This window comes from Rhinopithecus bieti, unplaced genomic scaffold, assembly GCF_001698545.2.
Source record: "Rhinopithecus bieti isolate Rb0 unplaced genomic scaffold, ASM169854v2 scaffold_1017, whole genome shotgun sequence".
NCBI classification, from domain to species: domain Eukaryota; kingdom Metazoa; phylum Chordata; class Mammalia; order Primates; family Cercopithecidae; genus Rhinopithecus; species Rhinopithecus bieti.
The window spans coordinates 7,353,354-7,360,573 of record NW_016803657.1 but is presented as its reverse complement, the minus strand read 5'-3'; the positions used below and the strand labels follow the sequence as shown (position 1 = coordinate 7,360,573).

At 54.3% G+C, this 7,220-nt stretch overlaps 1 long non-coding RNA gene across 1 annotated transcript; it reads right to left on the bottom strand.

Moving 5' to 3' along the window:
* Window positions 1-1,684: 1,684 nt before the first annotated feature.
* Window positions 1,685-6,547, bottom strand: LOC108542535 (uncharacterized). The gene is made up of 2 exons (XR_001889306.1): window positions 6,277-6,547; window positions 1,685-1,989 (listed from the first exon to the last, which is right to left on the bottom strand). It is a non-coding gene; the product is annotated as an uncharacterized LOC108542535 (long non-coding RNA).
* Between the last annotated feature and the right edge of the window lie 673 nt (window positions 6,548-7,220).

Genomic DNA, 7,220 nt, shown 5'->3' with positions numbered 1-7,220 from the left:
CTGCTGTCGGGAATGATCTGGCATCAGTGGTTCATTTTCCTTTGCTGGTAACAGGCTCCCAGGATGCTGTACACACACCCCTCCCTCGTGCATTTCAGAGGCTCCTCACCAGCCTTCTGATTCACATCCTCAAAGCAGGAAAGCCATGGTTGTTTGATGCAATCAGCCACACACCGCTATCTGGGAGTGACGACCGGCGTCCAAGACAGTCCTCCCAGGTCCTGGCTACTGTGGCTCTCCCTGCTCCAGCCTGCCCGCCTCATGCTGGGATCTGTGTGCTCAGCATACAGCAAAAGTAGGGGAATGGGCTTCTGAGACCAGCCCACAAGTGATCGCAGCTTCCTGCCAGGCAAATCCTTGCCCTCCTGGATCACTCACTTGGGACGCTGAAGCTTCCAATGGCCGCAGGAGTGCGCTTGGAAGCCTCACCTCCAGTCCCATCCAGTCCTCAGATAACTGCAGACCCAAGGGACCCCCTGAGCCTCGGTCAGCCAGCTAGGCTGCTCCCCAACTTCGGAGCCCAGAAACTGTGTGAGATGAGAAAGGGTTGTTTAATCTGCTGAAGTTGGAAGTGAACGGTTATGCAGCAACAGATAACCAATTCTCAGGGGCAGACAGGCTTGGGAGAATGATCTTGTCAACTGGAAGCACAGGTTTTCTTTGAGGCTTAGTTTCTACCAAGAAAACACAGAGATGGAAGATTCTAGACCACTCAGAGCCAACTTTTTTGTATAGTTTATTTCTGTGTCTTTGCAGAGGTTACTCAGGCAAAAGCATTGGTCTCCTGGCCGTTCACACACATAAGGCAGCATGTTTATCACACACTTGGTTACTCTCTGCAATGCTCCCTGTGGCTGGCACTATTCACCGTTTACATTTTCACCACCCCATCGGGAGGACACGTAGGCTTTAATTCCTACAGCCAGAGATTTCAGCAACGCCAGGCACAAGCTTCTTATGTCGTCTTTGAAGGAGCACAGATGATTTAAAAGAAAATAACACTAATAGCCAACACCAGGGACCCCTTTCTGCTTTATGGAAGCTCCCTCCACAGCGAATCCCATTGAATATTCATAGGAAGCCAGTGAGGTCTCTGTGGCCCCCACTGGCCTGACAAGGACAAAGAGGTCCCGGAAGGCACGGAGCCCACCTGGAGTCACAACGCCAGAGACTGCAATGATCCCAAGAGCAAAGCTGGCACAACAGGCTGTACCCTTTCACCGGAGGGTCACTGCCGTGCAGGAGAGGGGAGTGGTGTGGGCTGTGTGAGATTTCCTAGAGGTGCCTCTCGACATGGCCCTGCCAGCACCTTTGTTTGGTGGTTTAATCATCACCGTGGAATGGCTCCAAGTCTGAAGGGCTTTTTGAGCCTTTCTCCTGCTTTTCTTGCAGTGAGAACTCTGAATGAGGGACAGAGGAGAAGCAGATGCCAGATCCCCAAGAAGCACTCCAAGCCCTCTGGCAGTGGAGTTCCGAGAAGAAAGGAAAGAAGAAAGAACGGGGCGCAGTTTCCAGGTTCTGCCTGCCCCTCGTACCCCAGCACTTCCCTCCCGCCCTGAAGTCCTTCCAGAGGAGAGGCTATGAAACCTGTGGTCCCCATCTGAGGTAGACCGGGCAGGAAGCACGCATGTTTTGTTGCAAAGTGGAATGTGCTAGTGTGCCGTCTGCTCAACCCAGTGTCTTCTGCTTTGATTTCATTTTCATTGTTTTAAGAAGAAAATAAAAATCTCAAGGACTAAGTTCTCATACTGTAATTCCTGGAAATCATTCTGGAGTCAAATACTTTTGTCTGTTAAGAAAAAAAATAAAATGTAGAGATTTCCTGCAGCTCCGGGAGTGTCGCCAGCAGACAGGGGTTTCAGGCTCCCCCGGCCAGAACTTCTGAGCAACGTGGCAGCTGCCGGGACCAGGCCTCCGAGTGCAGAGAGCAGGCGTTGCCAGGAGCGGACTCAGACAGCGGAGGCCCCTCGCTGACCCTCTCTGGGGCCGCTGCAAAAGAAGAAGAAAAGCATAGGCTTCAACAATGCAAAACGAAGTAACCTTGAATTCTGATGAGGGGCGGTTACAATGGCAGCCTAGAAACCGAGTGTGGATTATAACACTCCAAACCCCATGTCAGCCTTTAGCGATTGTTATGCTGACCATCTTGCTAAAGGATGGCTTGGGTTTTTCCTTCTGTCGACTTCCCAGGGTGACAGATTATTCGGCAGTGTCACCATTTTGTAGATGTATTCAGGATTTCCAGTCATAAGCCATGGATGATGTTGAGGACCCTTTATTCCTGGCGGGTGCCCATAAGAGTCTGCAAACTGTACCCAAAAGGGCACAGGCACCCCTGAACTTTCCAGGCTGTCTGGGCACAGGGCTCACTAGAACTGTTAAAGCTGTCAAAGCATCTCTGACACATCCTTAGCCTGTGTTTGAAAACCTGCTGAGACGGGAGACTCCCCTCTACCAGAAACAGTGCATTCCGTCCACTGGGAGGGACGCAAGGCCAATCCAGGCTTCAAAGAGAGAGGTTCACCATATTCCAATAGTGACTACTGGGGATTTAGGGTTGGATCACCTTACCAGAGCTTGGAAGCTGCTTAGAAGTTAACATTAATTTTATTTTTCTTTAAAATAAAAGTCTAGCAGGAGGGCCAGGATTTGGGCAACTCGGTCCTTCACGAAAAGGATAACATTGATCAGCCACACTCCACATCCCCAGAGTTAAATGTAGGAACAGCTCTGACATCTGACTTAAGAATGAGTTCCTTGCATGATATTAAGGCAGATCCGCAGATCCACGTAGATTAATCACCTTCACTTTCAGCTAGTAGCAGGACCCAACGAGGTAGCTGATGAGGAAGAGCCCCCGAGACTAGGCCCAGCGTGGGGCCATGGCCTTGGGATCCCAGCGACACCCCAGTGGTTCTGTGCTGCCAGCAGGCCCTGCTGCGTCGCCAGGCTGGAGCCTTGACTGTCAGCAGATGAGGCCACGGGTCAGGGTATCTCTCCCACCAGAACGGCATCGTGGGGTGCTCACTATCCCCTGGTCCCGCTTCGGCACGACTGGTGCCGGCTCCCCGGGGGGCCATTGACTGTTTTCACACAAGTCAGTGAAGCCTCCCACAATGCACGATGTCCTTAACAAATACAACACAGCCCGCTGGTATTGCCTCTTCCTTCACTACCTTCTACAACTGCTTGTTGGAGAGGAGGAGCCTCCAGCTGCACTTGGCCACGGAGGTTTTTGTAAGAACACCCCACGGCATCATTTCCACAGGAGAACACATCCCAGCTCAACTCCAAGGAAAGGGCAGTTTTGAGAAGAATATGCTTGTGTTCTTGGACACAGCTCAGCAAATCCCTGACTTTAAAAAATGTGTAAGAAACAGAAATATAACATTGACTAAATATGCTTGCCAAGACGCACCTTCCTTGTGGCGAGACCCTTCCTTCTCCTCCCTGCCTGGGTGCTAGCAGGCTGGGAGCCCCAGCAGCAGAGCTCACGCATCATGATTGCAGGAACTGAGACCGGCCAGCCATTTGGAAGGGCGGGCAAAGAAAAGTGGAGAGACATTGGTCTCATGCTGCAAAATGAGTTATGAATAGTGAATCGTCAGCAATGCTGTCTCCACATGGACTGGAATTTGGACCTGTTGCTGGGACGCGCAGCTTTTGACCCAATGAGGACCATGCCCGGAAGGATGTCAGAGCAGCAGGGACCTAGGTGGGGTGACCTGGTGGAACGGAGACACCTGCCGGCTCAGCAGCCACCAGCAGCAACTGCCTTTCATGGGACAGCGATGTGGCAAGAATTTCCCACGGGTTCCGGGTTCCAGGGGAGCCTGTGTTGCTGGACCCTTTGCCACACCACCGCTCCTGGCTCAGGGGAACAAGAATTGGCCGAGTTCCAGGCCCTGCATGTGACAGGAGCTTCCCCCACCTCTCATGTGATCCTTGCGGCAGGCTAACGCGCAGGCCCTTCTGTTTTCCAGATTTTACCATTGAGAGGCGAAAGCCATGTTTTCAAATGTCAGAGTAGAAGGGAAGAGGCAGGATGCAAATCCAGGCCCGGCTGGCACTGAAGCTGGTGCAGGTGCATCTGCAGGGCGCCACCGACAAGGGCAGGGAGGGCACTGCTGTGTTTCACGGCAGGGAAGCCCCCCCTCGATGCTCACATCACCCAGGTCATCTGGCTTTGAGGACATCCCTTCCTTCGAACCCAGGTCATCTGAACAGTGTGGCCTGAATCCCAGGTTGGGAGTGAGTAATTCATCATCCAAACTGATTAGAGAGCCTGAGGGAGGGACCTTCAAGTCAGGGGTAGAGGAGAAGAACGGGCTTTGTCTTCTAGAGCTGCCATAACAAAATGCAGAAGACTGGGCTGTTTTAACCACACAAGGGCCTCTGGACCCAGCACAGGCAGCTGGAAGCTGGGGGTCGAGTTGTGGGCAGGGCTGGTTCCTGGGGAAGGATCCCCTCCCGGCTGCAGACGGCCTCCCCTGGCTGCGTGCCTGCCTGGCTTTCCTCGCCGCTCACTCACCCTGGTGCCTCTTCGGCTTCTTAGAAGGACCCGCAGCAGATGAGGGCCCCGGCCTGGTGACCTCACTCACCCCCCGGCACGTGCTGAAAGGTGATCTCCAAATGCAGTCACCGGGGATTAGGGCTTCAGCACCGGAACCGACGTTCGGGCTCAAGCACCGAACGCGGGGCGGAACGTTTCGGGGCTTCAGCATCGGAACACGGGATGGATGCAATTGATTCGTAGCAAATTTATCTTCGGGATCCTCCGCTTCCCCCCCACTGACCCCCGTGAGGCTCATTGTGAGGGGAAGGGAGTTCCATTTCTGCCTAAAAGCCATAAATCTAGAGATCCCTAAAGAAATCGTGGGACCACCCAGGTGCTGACTTTGCATATCTCCTGGCGGCATCCCCTGTCTGCACCCATCCCTCTCTCCGAAGTCCTGGGGCCCTCCAGGCCCCAGCCTGGCACCGGTGTCCTCCAAGCCACCTCAAAAGGCTCCACTGGCAGAGCCTGCCTTATCCTCAGCACACCCTAATCTGGCTTCAGCACTGCAACCCGCACTTTGGTGACCTCCTCCTGTCCTCCCCACTCACCCTCTGGGAAAGGGGCTCCTACAGTCTGTTGGCCCTGCTGCCAGCTCTAACCCATTGATCCTATCACTGTTTTGGGGTCAGTCCCCCATCCTCCAGGTATCCAATCTCCCCACCTAACCGTATGTGAATTCCATGACAAATCATTTTTAACATCACCTTGCCTGCAATCTCACCATTTTTGAATTTCTGTTTGTTGAACTTGCTTGGCTAAATCTGATTCTCTTCCATCTCTGTGTTCAATTACACAACTGGTCATCACTGGTAAAAAGCTCAAAACCACCCACAGAGACAGTCCAGCAGGCCGCATCATGCCCCCAGCCAGCCTCCTGCATCTCCCTCACTGTCTCCTGCCCATCTCCTGGCTAACACTGGTGCCTTCTCCCTCTCCTTAACCTGCACCAGCTCGGGCGTCACCCTCATGCTGAGCTCCAACCTTGCTCTCTCCTGGTCCCTGGCAAGGTCTGGGTGATCTAGAGGAAGTCCCACTCTCGTCCCCGGGCCCTGTCCACGGATGCCCTGGCCCCTGAACCCAGGACCCTGCCTTCCACACCGGGGACCAGGACGCACATCCCCGCCCTGCAGAGCCAATTCGTGGCCTGGCCTGCCCGCCACCCACCGCCTACTACCCCCCGCAGCTTTCCGCCAACACAGCTCTGCTCACTCCTCAACTTCACTGTTTTTCTCCTGGATTTTTCCCATCAGCAAACACACATGCTGTTATTTGTCCCATTTTAAAACACAATCAAAATGAAACAGAGTACTTTGTACTGCACTTTCTGCCAGCCACCATCATCAAGCTCTTGGCCTGTGTAGCTGACCCCACGGCCAGGGCCTTCTTCGCATTCTCGCCACCCCAAATGCGAGCACCGCGGCGCCAAACCTGCTCTTCCCACTGTTGTCAACAACCCCAGCCTGGCCGAATCCAGTGATTCATTTCTGTCTTAATCTCTCCTGGGCTTTAGGCAGCGTTTAATGTGTGTGACCCCTTCCTCCTCCTGTCTGCAGCCTTCCTCAGGATCCACGCAGCACCCTCTCTCCCATCTCCCTCTCGGGAGCACGTCTCCAGCTCCCAACCTGCCCTCTCTATTCTCAGGGCATCCCCGCTGCAGGCGTCACCCTCTGACGTGTCGTGCCGTCCGCCCCTCACTCACCGTATCTATGCTTTATTACCTGCCTTGGCTTGTACAGTGTCTGCTTCAAAAGGGGTTCTTCCAAGGTCTTATTTTCAATTGATCAATTCTAAGGATGTGGAGAAAGGCATGTACCGGAGGGAGCTGGGCACACGCAGGCTTGTTGTTGGATGGAGGAGAGGCAGCGTCCCCTGCACGCCTGGCTGGTCCCCATCTCCAGGCCCTGTGCCAACCGCTTCTCATCTTATCCTCTGATGGAGCCAGCCCACCCACCACATGGACATGGGTGTTGTCTGTGGACCAACGTCAGTACATAGACCCATAGACCTGGTTGTTCTCCTCGGCCCAGAGGGCCTGGGGCTGGGGCACCGCCCTGGGGAGGTCCTGCCTCAGGCCATGCAGTTCCCAGGCTCCTTTCTGGGAGGGGCTGGTTCTCACAAAGGGGGAAAATCATGAAATGGCAAACCTGAGTCACGGCAGCGCAGACGACAGCCCCTGAAGGCATAAGCAGGAAAGGCATAACGCTTTCCAAAAGAGAAAACGAGATGGACTTTACTGACTCACGACTGAGTTCTGAGATCACTGGCACTTGCACATGTGTCCATGCTGTTGTGAGTCACGGAGGAAAATGGAAGAACCAAATGACCAAGTGGCAGGGTCTGCAAGAGTCTCTCACTGCAGGACAGGCTGCCCTGAGGAGATGCTGCCCAGGCCTGGGTGCCCCGGGCCAAAGGCCTGACCCTCACAGGGCTGTATCCTATGGATAAGAAGTGGCACTGGACTGCTCATTGACAGGTAGGAACTGTGCACTGAGAGGTGGGAACTGCTGACTGGGGGTAGGAACTGCTGGCTGAGGGGTGGGAACTGCCTGCTGAGGGGTGGGAACTGCTGGTCAGGGGGTGAGAACTGCTGACCAAGGGGTGAGAACTGCTGGCCGGGGTGTGGGAACTGCCTGCTGAGGGGTGGGAACTGCCTGGTGAGGGG